The sequence below is a fragment of the Saimiri boliviensis genome, chromosome 8 (genome assembly GCF_048565385.1).
Source record: "Saimiri boliviensis isolate mSaiBol1 chromosome 8, mSaiBol1.pri, whole genome shotgun sequence".
Taxonomy (NCBI): domain Eukaryota; kingdom Metazoa; phylum Chordata; class Mammalia; order Primates; family Cebidae; genus Saimiri; species Saimiri boliviensis.
Window position 1 is genome coordinate 25,703,041 of NC_133456.1, and position 21,466 is coordinate 25,724,506.

At 47.3% G+C, this 21,466-nt stretch overlaps 1 pseudogene; it reads right to left on the reverse strand.

Annotated features, from left to right (window-relative positions):
* Positions 1 to 1,433: 1,433 nt before the first annotated feature.
* On the reverse strand, positions 1,434 to 17,532 carry LOC101027653 (GTP-binding nuclear protein Ran-like; annotated as a pseudogene).
* Between the last annotated feature and the right edge of the window lie 3,934 nt (positions 17,533 to 21,466).

The following is a 21,466-nucleotide window of genomic DNA, read 5'->3' on the forward strand; positions in this document are numbered from 1 at the left end:
CCCAGGGTTGCACCTGAATTGTGTGTGTGTGTGTGTGGTGTGTGTGTACACTTACGGTGCACCTCCCCGGGCTGAGTGTGCATCCTGGGGGTCTTGGCTGAGTTGTGGGGAGCACTGCACAGTTCAGGGAGCAGGGCGGCTGGGGCTGCACTGCCTATTGACCCTGGGCTTCAGCTCTTAATGTGTGTCCTAGACCTCTCTGGATTTCAGCTCCTTCACCCTGTAGAGCTGTGTGAAAGGCCCCAGGCAACAGCATGGTGGCACATGGTAAGTAAGTGACTCTGGATGCAGAGCCCCGCTGTGTGGCACTCCCAGGGTTCCCACTGCAGCCCCAATGTCAGCATCTCCTTGGCCCGGGTGGGGGTTGAGAGTCTGTTGCAGAGCCTGGCCTGGGGTCTTGCCTCAGAGACCCCATAGCCACCACCTTTCTGACCCTCTGTGATTTCTGTGGCTGGAAGGGGAGTACCTGTGCTGGCCTGTAAGCTAAGAAAGCAGGTGGAAATGGGCCCCAGGCTCAGCATGGTGAGAAGTAGAGGTGGAAGCTGGAAGGCTGCAGAGCAGGAACTCTAGCCATAATAGCGCCACCCACCCACCTGCCTCCAAGGCACACAGAGGGGAAAGTACAATTTACTGATCACTGTACTAGGTAGAGTATGAGTTAGACTGCTAAAACAGAGGAATTCCCAAACTTTGCAGCTTAAACAAGATAGCAGTTTATTTTTCTCTTTTTAGATGGTCTAAGATGGCGTAGCCTGGGCCGGCACAGCAGACTGAGCACAGGGAACCCAGCTTCCTTTGCTCTTGTTGCTCCTCCAATGCCCACCTTGGAGCCACAGGACTGGGCCAGCTGGGGAAAAGCAGGCAAGGGGCTGTGTTTCCGCCCTGCCCTCCTGGGATTTGCACACTCACTTCCACTCCCAACCTATTGGCCAGAACTCAGTAACTCGGCCTCGTCTGCTGCCAGGGAGGCTGGAAAATGCAGTCATCATCTGGGTGGCGTGTGCACAGCTGGAATGTGGGGCACATGTTGCAGGAGAAGGCAAGGCGGTAGGAGCAGAGGGCAACCAGCAGCTTCCAGTGCAAGCATGTGGTTTTGCCCCAGCTGTGCCCACAGTGGGTCTCCCTTCCCACAGGCCAGCAGCATGGCTAAGTCCAGTGGTGCCAGCTGACTTCAGCTTTGCATGGTCTCATCCACATTCTCAGAGAGGGGTGTCACTGACAGGGGGTGTCACAAGTGTGATCAGCAGTCAGACTTATGGGACAGCAGACTATGATGAAGGAAAACTGTAGGAACAGAGGCACCAGGAGGCACCATGCAGGAGCCAAGATGCCTTGGTTAAGAAACCAAGGCTGCAAATGACAGAATCTTGACTCCTGCAGGCAGCAAACCCTTGCAACACCACCACTGTCTGTTCCTGAATAGGGTCTAGAGTCTATGTGGGGCCATGGGAGCGGGGGGATGGAGAGGGGACAGAGGCAGAGAGCCTTAGGACCAGGGCTTCCAAGAAAATGGTTGTTTTTCTTGTGCTACATTGGTTCAGGCTGTCCGAGGCCTGGCAGGGGATCCTGTGGGGAATGAGCGTGTCAACCTGCACAGCGGAGATGTGAGGCAGGGATCTGAACCCACAGGAGGGGGTGAGAGCAGGGGCCATGTCTGAGCAAGTCCAGCTTCATTTGGTGATGAGCAGAGATGAAAATGGGGCCTGTTCAAAAGATGCAGAATGAGGCAAAGGCAGTAGCATTCAAAGGATGCCAGGAAAGTGCACATCTTAATGTGCCCTGCCGGGCTGGGAGGGCACTAGAATTGTCCTGCTATTTTCAATAAAGAAGAAATAGAGAACCCAGGCTGTAGTGGGAGGGCACCAGGACCAGGGAAAAAGAGCTGAAGATGGAAAACTCTGTGGGAGCAGAGGAGCCAGGAGGCCCTGCGCAGGAGCCAAGATGCCTTGGTTGAGAAACCAAAGCTGCAAATAACATAATCTTGACTCCTGTGAACAGCAAATCCTTGCAATGCCACCATTGTCTGTTCCTGAATAGGGTCCAATCTCTCCCTATTGCAAGAAAGAGGCAGAGAGATTGCAAGAAAGCAAAAGATGCAGGGCAGAGTTAAAATCCACAGGGTAGAATGTCAGGAAGGTACATGAGGACGGAAAGCTCCCAGCATTGCTGCAGAAGACAAACGATGACAGCTCAGACACGGGCCTCCCTGGCTCGGCTCGCATTCTGTGAGGTCCTGCTGTGTGTCCCAAAGAGCTAGGCCAGTCAGGAAGGGACACTAAGAACTGAAAAGGAGCCCCTTCTGGAGGTCTGGACCCGGAGATGAGTGACCAGTCCACCCCCATCAGTCCTCCCCCAGCCCCGCTGCTCCATCCACTGTGCTCTCCAAGCAGCCCTGGTGTAGGGACACACCCGCACCCAGCACTGATAGAAATCACAGGTCTGTCCCCAGGCTATTCTCAGAACCCAGCTGGGACATTCCCTGCTGTTTCCATCCTTTGGATTCTGTGAATTTGGCCTCAACCCTGAGCTGAGCCGACACTGAAAGACAGCAAGAGCAGTGTCATAGCAGGCGGCTCCAGCGCGAGAGTGAGGCACAAGGCTACCACGGAGCCAGCTGAGGGAGGCGAGGGAAGGGAGCGTGAAGGAGGTGCCGGGAGCTGGAAATACCTGATGAGAAGAGTGAAAATACTTTTCTGTGGAAAAAGTCCAAATCATTGCGAGTGTGTTTAAAACCTAAATGCAAATGTCAAATATTGATAGAGAAAGAGAAGAAGTTTGTGATGTGAAAGTAATGCCACATTACTAGTCTGGCTGTAAATCCCCCAAGATGTGAACAGACGACGAAGCTGTGTGAAGGATTGAAACATGACTCTCAGGGTCTCCTTCTTCCCACAGAAGTCTTTGTCTTGTGCATGAAATGAAGAAAGGACATCAATGCCTTTTCTGTAGTGTTCATTGGTAAGTTGTTGAACAGCTGCCCCCCAGAGGGCTCTGATTAAACACACGAATGTCACCTTGACAGAGGAATGAAGGATGCCTGTCTGTTTCCACAGCAAAGTGCCAGTACTCTTCTCTCCCTGAATCCCTGGACAAGGCGTGAACACTCACACTGACGTGTTACCGCTGGGAGGACACGTGAACCACTGCCAATCAGAGGACACCCTAGTGCCATGCAGGAGTCCTGGTTCCCACCTTGGGCTGGGTGACGAAGGCCCCTCCCTGCCCTCTCCCAGACTTCCCAAGCTGGTGGCCTTGCTACAAATCTGGGAGCACAGCTGGGATTCCATCCACATCCTGGAAGAGGATGCTCTCCACAAAGCTGCGAAGGTGCAGTGGGTTCGGTCTTCCTGATGCCCAGGTCTCTTTGCCAATCTGTCATGCTGGCAAAATGCTTTCCGGATGGTCATGAGGAGCCACAGCGGCCGAAGCACACTCTGCTGGCATCCTACCTGACCTCTTCCCTGGTGTGAAAAACCCATCGCTCTGGCAGCCGCTGTCTGTGCAGCCTTTCCGGAAGGGTTGTGGGGCCTCCCGCCCCCAGTGGCTGCACTTGGAAAGCCCCTATTTGATGCCTCAATTTAAAGAATATCAGGAAATAATATGATTACATATTATGTTCTGTTGCAATTATATAACATATATAAACGATATAATTGTGCTTGAAGTGGGAGGGTGGGAGGAGGGCGAGGAATAGAAAAGATAACTATTGGGTACAGAGCTTAATACCTGGGTGGTGTAATAATATGTACAACGAACCCCCTTGACATGCATTTATCTACGTAGCAAACCTTCACATAGACCCCCAAACCTAAAATAAAAAATGTTTTAAATGACAACATATAAACAATATAATTGTAATATAACATGTATATTGATATTTGACATATATGTTATATACTAGTATATAATATATAGCATAATACAGTATAGTATATGTGTTATAGATATAGTATAGTGTATGTATTATACATATAATACATATAACAAAATGCCATATATAAATATAATAAAATAACACATAACAATATGTCATTATACCTATATGCATAAATATAGTTACTTTAAATAACACAACTAAATTACACACTGTTACTTATAATTTCAGTAATAGAGTGATATTACATGCAACATAACCAAAAATTTTAACTGCACACGACCACCACCTTCTCTGTAAGGCACCCAGGGACTTGCTTTTTACATCGGTTGTTTCCTTCTCTCCCCTTGAAAATACCTCCATCCTCCTCCTAGAACTTCAAATTCCCCATTTGTTTGAACAAAGAAAGAATTTAGAGCCAGACTCCCCATAAGGGATGATAATAATAGTACCTTCCTCATAGGGGCATTGTGTGGACTAAATGAGCTAAAATATGAAACACACTTAGAATAGCATCTGGCAGAGCGAAACAGCTGTAATTGTCAGTGGTATTTGTATTACTATCCATTGTTACTTGAGTGTACCTTTAATATCCACCCTTTACCCCAGGAAACTCCACAAGACATTTGTTCTCAATGGATGCAGCATTCTTCTCACTAGACAGTTTATTAAATAAAATGCTTTCTAGCATCTGTGCCTGAACATCTTACTTGCAAATTGATTTTTGGAGGTTTTGCATATTCCTTTACAAAAGGGTTTCGGGGCTCAGTTGAAGTCGCATCTTCCCAGCGTTCATTCACAGGTCATTAAATACTCAACAGCGGGGAGAACTGAAAGCTGATGTGTTCAAGCCTCTTCTAATTGCATATCAAGCAATAAACAAGATAAACCCAATCTGAAACTGTAGTGGTTTTACAAGGCCGTGCACATTTCCCAGGTTTGATGTGTATTCCCAGACAGGAAGCTAATCACTGGAGTGCTCTATTCAATACCAGACACCTGGGACTTCTACCTAGGTGTCTGTCCTCTTAGGCCATCACTCTAAGACCTCCACAAAGGGGCAGGCTCTGCATGCAGAAGAGGGGCCCAGGATGGGGGCTGGTCACCTCCAGTTTGTGTGAACTTCAGGGAGTTGAGTGTGAGGGGCATCTTATGTGCCTGATGTTTTCCTTCCCCACTCCCCTGCCTCTGTGCTGCCCTCAGACTCCTGAGGAAGGGGCAGATTGCATCCTCAAGCCCCATTCATATCAGTTCACTTCTAGCTTCTGCTTCCTGGGTACCCATGAAGCTCTGCCTCCTCTGCTGCCCTTATGAGGGGGATTCTGGACAAATTTTGTCATATCCAGAGAGGTGTTCTCATTCTTCCAGGGACACTGGAGACACAGGCATTCTCAAGCTGCTGGAGACACTGGTTATTCATATGACAAAAGAGAAAAGATAGAGCTTTGAACACACTTACATTCACAAATGGCAGCACACACCCAGAACATACACAAACACAAACACAAACACAACTTATTATTTGCAAAGTCCTTGCCAATGTAATATGACAAGAAAAAAGAAGAGTGACAAGGATAGGAAAGGAAGAGATAAAATGACCTTTACTGTATATGATGTTATTATCTGTCCAGAAGGGAAGAAAATGATTAATTAAAAATCTGCCAGAGTTAATAAAACTGTTCAATCCATGGCTGGACCCAAGATAAACCTATGAAATAAATGTACTGCTTTGTATCAGTTAGCAATTGCTGCCTTACTGACAGCCCACCTCAAAGCTCAGTGCTCGGAAACAGTGCTGATTTACTACTAGAGCTATGATCCTGTGGGTTGGCTGGGAGTCTGCTGACCTTGGTTAATCTTGCTCCTGTGTCTGTGGAGGGACAGGGGTGGAGGGGTTCTGCTGTGACTCAGTGGGCCGACTGGGGCTCTGCTCTATATGTTGCTCACCCTTCTCCTGGGGCCAGCAGGCCAGCTGGGGTGTAGTCCATGGCTGCAAGACAGCAAGGCCCACCTTGCAAGCTCATTTCAGACCTCGGCTTGTATCTTGTCTGCTCTGACCCATTGGGCAGAACAAGTCACATGGCCAAGCCCAGTGAGAACATACAGCAGCCGGTATGGTTGAATGAGGGACTATCACTGAGGCCACTAATACAATCAAAATCAACTAAAAACTGCAACAGTAAGTTGCGTTCATGACTTTCATGACAGCAAGAAAAATCACTAGCAACATGGCAGGAAATTGGTTAAAAAAAAAGTGTAATAATATGCTGAAACGTTAAAGGAAAACAAAGAAGACCAACTGGAGTTGCTTACCTTTTTTTTTTTTTTTTTTCCTGTATGGGAAGACTCAGTATTGTAAAGACTCGATTTCTGTCATACTGATCTATAATTCATTGCAATTCCAGTACAAATCCAAAGAGGATTTTTAAAAATGGGACTTGATTCTAAATTTCTCTGGAGGAGAAAATGTATAACATGCAACCCAGTATGACACGATAATGGTAGGAGCAGGGAGTGTGCCTGATAAATTACTGAAACATCCTATAGAGGTTAACATTGTTTGGTTTTATTTTACCACTTAATTTATTTATTAATTCTATTTAAGGCAGGGTCTTGCTCTGTTGCCCAAGCTGGAGTGCAGAGATATGATCATAGCTCACTGCAGCTTCGAACTCCCAGGCTCAAGTGATTCCCCACATCTCAGCTTCCACAGTAGCTGGGACTACAGGCACACACCACCACACCCAGCTAAGGTTAAACATTTTTTTAATGCAGTGTTATAATAGACAAAGGCAAACAAGACATGAGGTAGACTATAGATTCTAGAGAAGAACTCAAGTACATATGGCAATTTAATATAAGATATTAATACAAGGTCACTTATATAAGAGAGGAAAGACGGAGCTTATTCTCACACCATACACAGAAAATCCACTCCAGGTGGGTTAAAGAGCCAACCATGAACACACAACTATAAAAGCACAAGAAATAACAAGATGCAGATGCCATGATGGAAATGATAGACATGCTTGACACTACCTTAAACTCCTGTTTAAGAACAGGCATCCTATGAGTGGAGTTAGAAGATAAACATGGGCCGGGCGCGGTGGCTCAAGCCTGTAATCCCAGCACTTTGGGAGGCCGAGGCGGGTGGATCACAAGGTCGAAAGATCGAGACCATCCTGGTCGACATGGTGAAACCCCGTCTCTACTAAAAATACAAAAAAACTAGCTGGGCGTGGTGGTGCATGCCTGTAATCCCAGCTACTCAGGAGGCTGAGGCAGGAGAATTGCCTGAGCCCAGGAGGCGGAGGTTGCGGTGAGCCGAGATCGCGCCATTGCACTCCAGCCTGGGTAACAAGAGCGAAACTCCGTCTCAAAAAAAAAAAAAAAAGAAGATAAACATGAGATACGGATAGAAATATCGGAGTCAACAATCCAAATATATCTGGAATGCACAAAACCGTTCTACAAATTAGTGAGTAAAATGTAAAAATCCCAATAGAAAAATAGGCAATAAATGTAAACTAGTAACTTACAGAAAAGACATGCAAATGGCAAGTAAGCACATGAGAAGATATCTGGCTTTGTAAATATGCAGAAAAATAAAATGAAAAAAACAATACATCCTGCAGAGGCTGACTACTTGCAAAAATGTGAAAGATTATATCCAAGTGTAGGAGAAAGAGCTACTCTCATTGTTGATTGTAGTACTATTATTTTTTGGAGGATAATTTGCAAAACTTAATCATTCTTAGGCTATAATAAGAAAATTAAAAACAGTAGATGCCAGCTTGGATGTGATGAACATGGAACACTTCTACACTGCTGGTGGGAATATAAACTCGTACAGCCACTATGAAAAACAGTGTGGAGATTCCTTTAAGAACTAAAAGTAGAACTACCATTTGATCCAGAAATCCCACTACTTAGTATCTACCTACAGGAAAAGAAACCATCATTTGAAAAAGATACTTGCACATGCACATTTATAGCAGCACAATTCACAATTGCAAAATTGTGGAACCAACCCAAATGCCCATCAATCAACAAGGGGGTAAAGAAACTGTGATATATATTTGTGAATATATATACTTATATATATATATATTACTCTCTATATAGTATTCATCATATATATAGTATTTTATAGATATTCCATCATATACATATTTTATTGTATATACATATACACATACATATATATGTATATACGATGGAATACTACACAGCCATAAAAAGGAATGAAATAACAGCATTTCAAGTGACCTGGATGAGATTGGAGACCATTATTCTAAGTGAAGTAACTCAGGAATGGAAAAACCAAACATTATATGTTCTCACTGATATGTGGGAGCTAAACTATGAGGATGCAAAGGCATAAGAACGATACAATGGTCTTTGGGGACTTGGGGGAAGAGTGGGAAGCCGGTGAGGGATAAAAGACTACAGGTGAAGAATGTACTGTTCAGATGATGGGTGCACCAAAATCTCACAAATCACACTAAAGAACTTAGTCATGTAACCAAATATCACCTGTACTCCAATAACTTATGGAAAAAAAAAACCCGTAATCATTATTTGATCCAGCAAACCCTTCTTTAAAAAATCCACATATAAAGGTTTATGTGTAGTCTGTTCTTTTAGCATTATGACAGCAAACATTTGTGAACAATGTAAACATTTACTAATGAAGAGTCAAATAGATAAATTACAGTGCCCGGAAACTAGCTCCTTACTTGACTGGCAATGAAATGGTCAAACCCACACACAATTTATATTATGTAAACATGACATACAGGCTCCAGTTTCTGGAATCATACTATGTATAAAGTCTGGAATGCAGGTGTTGGCATCCTTGACAACAGTGGCCCCAGCAGCAGGAGCCACACGAGATGGGAAGGCTGGGGGCAGACAGCAGACCTCAACAGCAGGATGCGTCCAAATCCTAGGTGTCTTGTGCTTTGTCCTGAAAATCCACCTGAAGTCCAACCTTGCTCCTCATCCACTGTGGCCCACAGTGCCGATGATCTCTTGCCTGGACTGCTGCAGAACCATACACAAACATCCCAGCGGGGCCTCAACCCTTCCAGCTGCCCAAAGCACAGCAGCTGGAAGGACCCAGTTAAAGTCGGTCTGATTGTGTGCCACCTCTGCTCAGGACCTTCCTAGGGGCTCCCTGCTTCCCTCAGAGGAAAAGCAAAGGCCTCTATGAGGTCCCTCAGGCGTCTGTCCCTCAGCTTCCCGCCCAGACCTAGCTACACTTCTCACTTAGCGCCATCCCACTCTATCCCAGAAGTGTCAAGGGCACAAAAGACAAAGAAAGACCAAGGAGCTGTTACAGAGAGGAGGAGACCACACAATGCGACCATGGAATGCAGTGAGGAATCCTGAATGATGTCCTAGAACCAGCAAGGGACATCTGTGGAAAAACTGGGGAAAGCCCATTCAAGCCTGGAGTTGGGCCGGCAGTCCTGTACCCATCTTCATTTCCTAGTCTTGATGAATGCACCCTGGCTATGTGAAGTGTTAGCACTGGGGAGGTTGGGGAGTGGTATTCAGAAATGGTCTGCACTATCTGCAATGCTTGTAAATCTAAAATTTGAAAATTAAAAATGTATTTATTAATTACAATTAAATCAACTATAAGTTATTTGATCAAGATTGACTTAATTAAAAATTAAATTTAATTAAAATTATTTAAATAATTTAAAATTAAACTCGTCAATAATTAATTGATTTAAACTAATAATTTAAAAAATTTGAGGTAAATACAGTGGTTATAAACAAACAAAAGCGACCCCTGCCAGCACTCCTCAGCCCTCTCCCGGCTTTGCTTTTCTCCCTAGCCCTTCCTGCATCCCGGCACAGCCTAATGCACAGGTACACTCAGGGTGTGCGATCTGTCTTTCTGCACTCCGATGTGCTCCATGAGGGCAGGTTCTGCCTGTTTTATAAACAGTGCTGTAAACCCAGCACCTGCAACCTATATCATCATATTAATCTATAAATTCTAGTTTCTGGGAACCACAATGTATTTACCTAATTCTCCTTTAATATATTTTTGTTCTCAAACATTTGCTGTTATAAATAATGTCGCAAAGAACAGATTTGTACACATATCATTAAATATGATTTTTTTTTTGAGATGGCGTTTTGCTCTTGTTGCCCAGGCTGGAGTCCAATGACGTGATCTCTGCTTACCACAACTTTCACCTCCCGGGTTCAAGCGATTCTCCTGCCTCAACGTCCCTAGTATCTGGATTTACAGGCATGCGTCATCAAGCCTGGCTAATTTTGCATTCTTAGTAGGGACAGGGTTTCTCCATGTTGGTTAGGCTGGTCTTGAACTCCTGACCTCAGGTGACCTCAGGTGATCCGCCACCTTGGCCTCCCAAAGTGCTGGGATTACAGGTGTAAGCCACTGTGCCCAGCAATTATATATGAATTTTTAACAATAGGCTTGTGGGTCAGACAATAGGCACAATTTAAATTTTGATAAATTTTGCCAAGTTATCCTCCAAAAAGCAACCGTGCTGAGAATATCATTTATTCATTTATTCCATGTATTGCCTGTGTTTCCCCACTGGAACATAGGCTTTGGGACACTAAGGCTCTGCCTGGTTTGTTCAGTTCTGTAAACCTAGCTCCCAGAACAAATATTTATCAAGCAAATGACGTGGGCAGGCAAGGGCTATGCTGAAATTGATGGGGTAAGATACAGAGGTTTAAATCTACTATTCGAAGTTATGAAGATACCGTAGTGGACCTTCAGAATTAAGTGGCTCCTCAAAGCTGTCCACATCTTAATCCCCAGAACCTGGGAAGGTGTTACTTTACAGGGCAGCAGGGACTTCCTTCGTGGATGTGATGAAGTTAAGGGTCTGGAGATGAAGGGAAAATCCTGGGTTATCCGATAGATCCAGCGTAATCATAAGAGTCTTTATTCAAGGGGCAGTAGGAGGAGCAAGGATTGAGGAAGAGGTCAGAGAGAGAGACAGGAGGATGCTGAGCTGCAGGTGTGAGGGTGGAAGAAGGGGTCTCAGTTTCCTCATTTGTCAACGGCATATTTGACAAGGGCCTTTACCCACTGAAGCTTTAGGATTCTGAGGGTTCAGTTGTGATTCTTCCTCTGTGGCCCTGGCCCCTTGCTGGGAATGGGTGTGGAAGGACTTGGTTCTGGCATCTCCAGGGTTGAGAGCACTGCAGAAAACATCAAACTGGAGATCATATGTGTAGTATACGTGCTTCACCCATGCATGTGTAGCCAGATGTGAAGACAGAGACAGAGCCAGGGGGCGCTAGCTGTCACCCTTCCTGGTTGTGTCACCTGCACGGGTCAAGCCCTGCCACCACCCCCAGCTTCCTCACCTGCCTTGCTACGAAGCTCACCATGCCCTTTTGCCACCTTTCTGGGACTCAGGATCAAATGGAGGAATTCCAGAGGGTCCTGACCCTGCAGCTGAGGGTGTGGTGAAACCAGAGAAGCTTGAGGCCACCCTTCCCCTGCTAAATCAGGCAGCTGGCCAGAGGCAGCCTGAAAGTGTGATTTGATCAGCATCCTAGATTTTATTAGTGACCCTCCTGCTCTGAACTCTGCTTCCAGCTGAGTTGGGAAAGGCCAAGCAAAGTGTCCCCAGAGAGCAGCTCTGGCTTCCCCTCCAGACTGCTGAGAGAGAAGGGCCCAGCATCCACAGGGCAGTTTGGGGACTCTAGGGGACCTCTCCTCAGGCTACCACTGGAGGGTTCCCATACAATGCTGCATGCATGTGTGTGCATGTGTGTACAATGCCAGTGTGCTCGTGTGTGCCTCTGTATGTGCAATACTTGTGTACATGTGTAGCCAGGTGAGCTCAGACATGTGTGCACAGAAATGCAGTCTCATCTCTGTGTGTATGTGTGTGCATTCAGGGCTGTACTGCATGTGCATTTGTACAGATACACAGGAGTTGGCACAGGCCCTTGTGCGGGTACACTGGCATTTACATCTATGTACATGAGCAGCATATGCAGCCTTGCCAATTTCAGTTCATGGCTACATTTTGTTTGGCTGGCATGATATTTTAAAAGAGTCAGAGTCAGCAGTTAAAGCCAGAAGATTTTACAAATCCACGTGTTCAGCTTCTTTTGAAAAACTGAAGCCCTGTTCCCGCAGGGCAGCACCAATCATAGCAGATATGTTCACCCTGTCCTGCCCCTCTAAAGTGGTCATGTGATCTCCAGTTCATCAGAGTCCTCAGCATCCCCTATCACCTCACACCTTACCTGCCTTGCCCATTTATGTTACCTCCTTGGCCCTTCTAGGAAAGTGTGATCCTTGGATAAAGCCCAACAATTTAGTAGCATGCTTAAGCCTGCTCTACCCATTTCTGCTGCTCCAGCCTGGCCAGCTCCCCGACCCACCACCTCCACTCATTTTGAGCCACTTTGCCTGCCAGATCATTCTGTGGCTCCCTAGCCTTCTCCTGATCCGTGTCCCTGGCCTGCTGTCGCTCCTCATTCCCCCTCATGTGGAGTCCTGCTCTTCCTCCAGTTCCCCCTCCCCTGCGCCCCACCCAGAGCCAGTGGGCTTTACTCTTGCTCAAGCCTCTGGCAGGCCATGGGAAAAAAATTATTCTCTTGTAAGCTGGGACTAGAAATGATCCCAAGGAGAGAAATATCTTTGTGTAGAAAAAACCTTGATATGCCCATAGCGTAAAAGGTGAGGGTTTCATTGTGATCAGACAAATCACTGAAGACAAAAGAACTGTTGGTCGGGCGTGGTGGCTCACGCCTGTAATCCCAACACTTTGGGAGGCCGAGGTGGGTGGACCACCTGAGGTCAAGAGTTAAGACCAGCCTGGCCAACATGGAGAAACTCTGTCTCTACTAAAAAATACAAAAAATTAGCTAGACTTGGTGGCACATGCCTGTAATCCCAGCTACTCAGGAGGCTGAGGCAGGAGAATTTCTTGAACCTGGGAGGTGGAGGTTATGGTGAGCTGAGACTGTGCCATTGCACTTCAGCCTGGGTAACAAGATCAAAACTCCACCTCAGAAAAAACAACAACTAAAAACTCTTAAAATGCAACAATAAGAAAATCAACAACTTGATTCAAAAATGGTCAAAAATCTGAACAGACATTTTGTCTGTTCAGATTTAGATTTAGAGATGGCAAATACCCATATGAAAAGATGCTCAACATCATTATGTCATGAGGGAAAACAGCAATGAGACACCACTACCCAGCTGTTAGAACAGCCAAACCCCAAACACTGACAATATCAACTGCTGGTGAGGATGTGGAGCAACTCTCAGTCACCGCTGGTGGGAAGGCCAAATGGTACAGCCACCTTGGAAGGCAGCTCTTCAATTTCTTACAAAACTAAACATACTCTTATCATATGATCCAGCAATTTTGCTACTTGGTATTCACCCAAACAGACTGACAACTTATGTCCAAACACATGCATGCAGATATTGATATCACCTTTACTCATAATGCCCACACTTGGAAGCAACCAACATGTCCCCTCAGTAGGTGAATGGATAAACTGGTGCATCCAGATGACGGAATATCATTCAGTGCTAAAAAGAAATGAGCTATCAAGCATGAAAAGACATGGAAGAAATTTAAATGCCTATTACTAAGTGAATCTGAAAAGGCTACCTACTGGATGATTCCAACCCTGTGATATTCTGGAAAAAACATAACTATGGAGACAGGAAAAAGATCAGTGGTTGCCAGGGGTTGTGGGAGAAGGAGGGACGGACAGACAGGACACAGAGGATTTTTAGGGCAGTGATGCTATTCTGTGTCATACCACAATGGTGGATACATGTCATTATATGTCTGTCAAAACCCACAGAATGTACACCACTAGGAGTGAACCCTAATTTAAACTATGCATTCCAGGTGAAATGATATCAGTGTCTGTTCATCAGCGAAAACAGGCACCACTCTGGTGGGAAATCTCTACTTTCTACTTGATTTTGCGGTAAACCTAAAACTGCGCTAAAAAAATAAAGTCTACTAAATTAAAAAGTAAGTAAGTAGAGCCATGTCTTAAACGAGAGTTAAATTCTAAAACCAGCTCAGAAGGTGAAATCCCAGTTAACTGAAATTACTTTTGAAGATTTTCTTAAATCATCCCTAGAGCACAATATGCCATGTGTCAGCCAACACCGATGTTTTCTCCCTCTGCACGTCCGTCACAGACACAACGCCCTTCCCCTTAGGTCAGATCAGTAGCTGGCTTGCATTCAGAGGCAACTAACTTTGGATCACAAATACCTACCCATCAACACTAGGATCATGGTAAAGGAGGCTAGAAACTCATGCTACCGAAACAGGAGACAAGAACCGGAGTAGCAAATTCTAACCACCTACCCCCAGGCTAATCCCTGAGCATATGGAATGGAATGAGAGGAGGAATTATCCCACACAATTTAAAATAATACATATTTTTCTCCTTCATATTTTGGAAATTACTGTAGTTCAACTCACGTAGGTTAAAGGCAGTATGAGGTGAGTCCTCAGAGTGAGGTCATAGCAAATTTGCTTAGCCTGAAAACATGAGAGGAATTGCGGGGAAAGGACCAAGTGGACGAAGAGCATGGGGAGGGCAAGAGGGGACAGGCAGCTGGGTGGAGTCCAGGGAGAGGAGCTGTTTTCCCTTGGGCCCAAGTTGGTGCTGTGTAGAATGGGGAGAGCCAGCACAGAATCGGGAGCTCAGGGAACAAGGTGACTGGAACTGTTAGCAGTGGAATATTTCTGAGTCATGTGGCACCAACATATGTTAGTGGCAGCAAATTTGTAAGGGTTTGCAGCAACCCCAGTTCTTGCCTCCTCGGGAGAATCCTACCGAGGGGCAGAAGGCAGAGTGAGAGACACCCAGGCAAGTTTTAGAGCAGGAGTGAAAGTTTATTAAGAAATTTTAGGTCGGGCGTGGTGGCTCAAGCCTGTAATCCCAGCACTTTGGGAGGCCGAGGTGGGTGGATCACGAGGTCGAGAGATCGAGACCATCCTGGTCAACATGGTGAAACCCCGTGTCTACTAAAAATACAAAAAATTAGCTGGGCATGGTGGCGTGTGCCTGTAATCCCAGCTACTCAGGAGGCTGAGGCAGGAGAATTGCCTGACCCCAGGAGGCGGAGGTTGCGGTGAGCCGAGATCGCGCCATTGCACTCCAGCCTGGGTAACAAGGGCGAAACTCCGTCTCAAAAAAAAAAAAAAAAAAAAAAAGAAAGAAATTTTAGAGCAGGAATGAAAGGAGGTAAAGTACACTTGGAAGAGAGCCAACTGGGCTACTGGCAAGATCAAGTATGTGGTTTGACCATTGACTTGAAATTTAGACATTGGCAGGGGGTTGTGTCTCTTCTTCCCAGATTCTTCCCTTGGGGTGGGCTGTCTGCATGTGCAGTGGCTTGCCAGCACTCAGGAGTGTGCTGTGTGTTTATGGAAAATTGTGCACATGCTTGCTTGAGGTGTTCTTCCCTCCCCAGTCAAATCTCCCTTGAAGGTCATTAAGCAGTTCAACTCGGCCGTTTTGCCTCTTAGTGCACGTGCTTGAGCCCACTCACCCAACTCCTGAGATCTTATCACGAAGCTACTGATCACCAGTTTCAGGTTCTTTGTATCTACTGGGAGACTATCTTTCCCTGGCACTGGCTGCAACCAGTTATTATTTTAGATAGACAGTGTAACAACCACCTGACCATCACCTGATGGTGGCCTGATGTTCTGGGATGTGGGGCCCTCTCCTGCCCTGCTCATGTCTGACTAGCTACCTACTGTAACGCTGCTTCTTGGGAAATGTATAGACATCTTTGGAGGGATGTGAACACCACAAGGCATAGAAGGAGGGATGTAGAAGCAACGTTCCCGAGCCCCCAGGGCACAGGCAGGCCCTGTTCACTCTCTCTTGTATTTGAGGCTTGTGGTGTTGCTTGCAGTGGTTGACTTAATGTGTTTGCTGCTACCCAGAGAAGAAGAATGGATGGAACCCAGAGGATTCACAGGGGGGCTCCTAGGACTCCACCTCTAGTAAAATACACCTCCATTGCCCTTGAGGTCAAAGTGACCTGGCCTACTTAGCTTGCAAAAATCTCCATGTCTGGATGTTTCTGTGGCTTCCAGGAGCTCGTGTTCTCAGGCCTTCCTGAGGGCTCCCTGGTCCTGATGAGGGAGCACTCAGCCCCTACTGCTCCAGGCATTGAGGAGGAGCCAGACAGGCCCTGGGCTGCTCCCAGCCCCTCTTCAGCCGTGCACTCCCTTCCCCACTTTCCATGTTGCTCTGGCTTTTTCTTTCTTTCTTTCTTTTTTGATATTTGAAATAGAACTTTATTCTGATTCTAAACGAAAAGGAATGGGAATGACAGTAACAAACAAGATTTCACCACTGACTATTGTGATGTGACTGCAGTAGTTTCATATCTGAAACTCAAGGAATCAACTGCGTTCAAAACAGCTAAATATGCAGGTCCAAACAATGAAGGTATATTTTAAACTGCCACATTCACTCCGAAGCCCACTCGTCTCCTTCAGCATCCCACAGATGAAGCACATGTTCCGCTTAGCTAGATAATAAGGAGGTGGCGCACACGCTGCACCGCTGACATCACGGGACAGCTGCCTGTAAAACTAGACTTCTGACGCGGGGCTCCCGCTTCATTCTCACGGGCCGTCATCCTCATCCGGGAGAGCAGTGGTTTGAGCAGCCTCTAAGTCGTGTTCACACTGTGCTGCCAAAGCTGGGTCCAAGACCACCTCCGGCGGGGCGGGAGCAGGCACGGCAACGGATTCCAAATGAGGGTCTCCAAGGAGCTTCCTAGCAAGCCAGAGGAAGGGCTTTTCAAAGTTGCGGTTACTTTTGGCGGAAATGTCGTAGTACTGAAGATTCTTCTTTCGGTGGAAGACAATGGATTTTGCCTTCACTTTCTTTCTTTTTTTTTTTTTTTTTTTTGAGACGGAGTTTCGCTCTTGTTACCCCAGGCTGGAGTGCAATGGCGCCATCTCGGCTCACCGCAACCTCCGCCTCCTGGGCTCAGGCAATTCTCCTGCCTCAGCCTCCTGAGTAGCTGGGATTACAGGCACGCGCCACCATGCCCAGCTAATTTTTTTGTATTTTTAGTAGAGACGGGGTTTCACCATGTTGACCAGGTTGGTCTCGATCTCTCGACCTTGTGATCCACCCGCCTCGGCCTCCCAGAGTGCTGGGATTACAGGCTTGAGCCACCGCGCCCGGCTACTTTCCTGTCTTTAATGTCCACTTTGTTGCCACATAACACGATGGGGACGTTCTCACACACTCGCACCAGATCTCTATGCCAGTTAGGCACGTTCTTGTAAATAACTCTGGATGTTACATCAAACATTATGATGGCACACTGGGCTTGTATATAACAGCCATCCCTCAGTCCGCCGAATTTCTCCTGGGTACCGTGTCCCACACACTGAACCTAACAGGTCCTCTGTTAGTGTGCAGCAGTAGGGGATGAACCTCAACACCCAAGGTGGCTACATACTTCTTCTCAAATTCACCAGTCAAATGACGTTTCACAAAGGTCGTTTTTCCGGTACCACCATCACCAACCAATACAAGTTTAAACTGGACCTGGGGCTCTCCCTGCACAGCCATCGCGGCGTTCCTTCCAGAAGCATCTCCGCGCCCGTCCGACTGAGCTGCTCTGGCTTTTTCTAGTGAAGGGCCGGACAGTAAATGTTTTAGGCTTTACAGGCCACACGTGGTCTCTGTCGCAATTCTTTGTTTCAATTCTTGTCTCTTACAACCCTTTAAAAATGCAAATGCAGTTCCCAGCTTGCACAGAGACAGACAGCAGCAGGATTTGGCTCTAGAGTACGACTTGCCAACCCCTGTTCTAGAATCTCGAAAGCCTCCCTCTCTTAGGGATGTCGGAATCAGCCATGACCTAATTGTCAGAGGGCCCCAAGCCTCAGCCCCTGTTTTCCAGTTAAGAATATTTTCCCTCCTGGAATCATAGCATTTTATTCGCCTCATAAAATGACGGCTTTTTATTCAGAAGTGGCACAATCCAGGGAGGTGCAGTAGAGGAATTTCAAAGGATAGGTGGAAAGCCCCACTCCTTCACGAAGTGATCTGGAGTCAGGCAGGCTGGGTTCTAGCCTGGCCCAGCCTCTCACTCGAAATGTGTCTCTCTGAGCCTCGGTTTTCTGGTAAGTTGCAGCCAGAGACAGCAGGGCTGCTGTGAGCTGTGAGCAGCGTGTGCCGCCCTCAGAGCCTGCCGGGCTTCCGTCCCTCCCCTCCTGCTCTCCTCCTGTCCCCCCCGCCCCCGACTCCCTTCCTCACTCTTGTTTAGGGAGCCCAGGATCCCAATTTCTGGGAATGTCCCTGCTCCATGTTGACAAGATGGGACCATAAGTCCCGCCCTTCCCCCATCTGGAGCACAGTGGGGTGGACCAGGCGGCACAGGCTGGGCCCATCCTACCACTTAGCTTCCAAAACCCGGTGTGTTACTGTTGAAAAGTGCCCCCACCAGGAAGAGACATGTTCTAGCTCTAACTGTACTGGGAGTTACAGTCCTAACTCCCTGTACTTCAGAATGCGACCTTGTTTGAAGATAGAGTTGTTGCAGATGTAATTATTTAACATGAGGTCGCACTGGAGTAGGGTGGGCCTCTAATGCAGTATGAGTGATGTCCTTATGAAAAGGGGACATTTGGACACCGACACACATAGGAGGGAACTCCAAGTGGTCACGAAGGCAGAGATCAGTGTGACGCGCCTACAAGCTAAGGAATGATGAAGATTGGCAGCAAACAGCAGGAGCCAAGAGGGGGACCTGGAACAGACGCTGTCTCAGAAGCAGACACCCCTGCCCACAGTTCCATCCTGGACTTCCTTCCCCCAGAACTGTGAGGCAAGAGACGTCTGAGACCCCCAGTGTGTAATGCTATGGCTTCCCTAGCCCACTATGTGGAAAGAATGTGATTTTCTCAAGGAAAGCAAGCCATAGGAAGATGGGTTGTACTCCAGCCTGGGAGACAGAGCAAGACTCTGACTGAAAAAAAAAAAGAAAATGGCCTTGGGGTCCTGGCTGGCTGTCTTTCTTTGCCAAAATAGTGGAGTTTTCTGTGATCAGAGAGAAGAGGCTTATGCAATAGACAGAGGGGGCTGCCACGATGTGGAGTGTGGAGGGCTCTCACGTCTAGCCCTCCCTGGGCTTCCCCGCCACTCCACCCCAGGTGCAGCCCAGCGTTCATTTGCTGAGCTGAGCTGTGCTGCGTGCAGCTGTGGAGTGAATGGCTCTGGGCCCTGTGGAAGCGTAGTCCTCAGTTCTAGTAGCAAGAGCCTGGGGCATAGAGGCATGGGGAGGCAGGAGGTACTGGTTGGATGGGAGGAACCTGGGAAAGTGTGTGGTCCCAAATGGGATCCCCGAGCCCTAAGAACATAACTGGCCATAGGGAGTTGCTCTGTGTTCTGATTCTCTGCTTCCCCAAGCAGTCAGTGAGGCCGTGTCAAGCATCATGGCCTTGACTTAGCTGTGCTTGGCCCATTCGAGGGAAGACATATGAGTGACATTTGCAAGGAAGGTGGCAATGGCTCCTCCCATCCTTCTGTGTGTAGCCCTTGGTGATGTGCTGTGACCCTCCTGTCAAGGGGGGACCCATTTCCCCACCCCTTGAATTTTGGACTGACATTGTGTGAGCTATTGGCCCTGAGAGCACCCCCAGCCCTTATGAGGAAGTCCGGTAAGGCTTTGCGAGGATGAGTTCCTTCAAGTGACCATAGGCCACTAAGCAAGGGAGTGATGCAGCCTGAGACCAGGGCTCAGCAAGCTTTTCTATAAAGAGCAAGATAGTAGATATTTTAGGCCTTTGAGGGCCACATGCAGTTTCTGTCTCACCTTAGCAACTGCTGTTGCAGCACGAAGCAGCCATTGGCAACACATAAGTGTATGAGCCTGGCTGTGTGCCAATAAAATTTTATTTACACAAGCAGATGGCAGGCAGACTTGCAGGTTGCTGACTCCTACTCAAGCCCCAGCTAAAGACATCCCTAGATGACTTTAGCCATGCAAGTTGCCCCAGTTTAAGATAGCTGGACCACGGGAGTGAGAGCAAAGAAAATAGTGGTTGTTCGAAGCCTAAGTTTGGCGTAGTTGATAAGTGGCAATAAGTATGTCACACAAGGCAGAGCTGTGTCTGGAACCAGGAGGAAAGGCAGGGAGAGGTGGGGTTAAGGCATGCCAGGGACTAAGGATGGCAAGTGTGAAAAATGACCCTCTGCAGGAAGTCCAGGGCGAGTCAGTATTCCCAGATATTGCTTAGTATGGGGATACTGGGGGCCAGGGCCCAGAAACACCAGGTTACAGATTGAATCATGTCCCCCAAAATTTATATATTGAAGTCCAAATCACCAGTGTCTCCAAATGTGACCTCATTTAAAGATAGAGTCGCTGCAGATGTAATAGTTAAGATGTGGTCATCCTGGAGTATGGTGGGCCCTTGTATGACTTAGCTGAAGCTGCGTAACAGAATACTCCATATGAGCAGCTTAAACAACAGAGGCTCATTTCCCCACAGTTTCAGAGGTTGGAAGTTGGAGGTCAATGCATCAGCAGGATTGGATTCTCCTGCAGCCTCTCGGTTGGAATCTCCTGCGGCCTCCCTCCCTGTCCTGCAGCTGGCCGCCTTCTCGCTGTGTCCCCACGTGGTCATTCCTCTGTTCACTTGCATCCCCTGGGGTCTCTTCGTGTGTCCTAATCCCCTCTTCTTACAAGCACCCCAGTCAGGTTGGATTAAGGGCTACTTTAATGGCTTCATTTTTATGTTATGGCCTGTTTAAAGGCCTAATTCCAAATTTGGTTCCATTCTGAGGTCCTGGAGCTTAGGATTTAGGTGTACGAATTTTGGAAGGTGGAACTCAGCGCATAACAATCCTGAATCCCATGTGATGAGGTTCCTCATAAAAGGGGAGTTTGGAGCCGCCATGCACAAGGAGAATGCACGTGAACATGAGCCAGAGGTCAGCAATGCCGCAGGGCTCCAGCCATCAGCAAAAGCCAGGCAAGGGCCAAGAACACACCAGCCCTCAGGGCCTTAGAGGGAACCCACCTGTCCACACATACCTTGATTGTGGACTTGCAGCCTCCAGAACTGTGAGAAAGCAAATGTCTGTTGCCGAAGCCCCCAAGGCTGTGGTACTTTGTTACAGCAGCCCTGGAAAACTCATAGGTGCTATCATTGAAATTCTAATTAGACTACATAGTATTTGGTGCCCTGCATGGAAGAAGCAGGAGGGTTCTTGTGTTAAATGGGAAAAGCACTCAGTGCTTTGGTGGGTGCCATGATGGCCATGACCCTATGTGCAGAGGGCTCACCTGAGGTGAACACCTCCAGCCCCTTCCAGGATTGAACTTCTGCCTGCTTCCAGACAGTGGAAGCTTCGCTTCCCTCCTGAAGGAGAGTAGGCACTTCGTTTGGGAAGAGGATCAAGGAGGAGGGAATGCCCTGGAACTTCTCGGCCCTGAAATCCTTGGCCTGGGCTCTAGCTTCTGGAGTTTGGGGAGTTTCTTTTTGTCTGTCTCTGGATGAGGATGAAATTCCAGAGCAGCTGTTGATGGCTGGA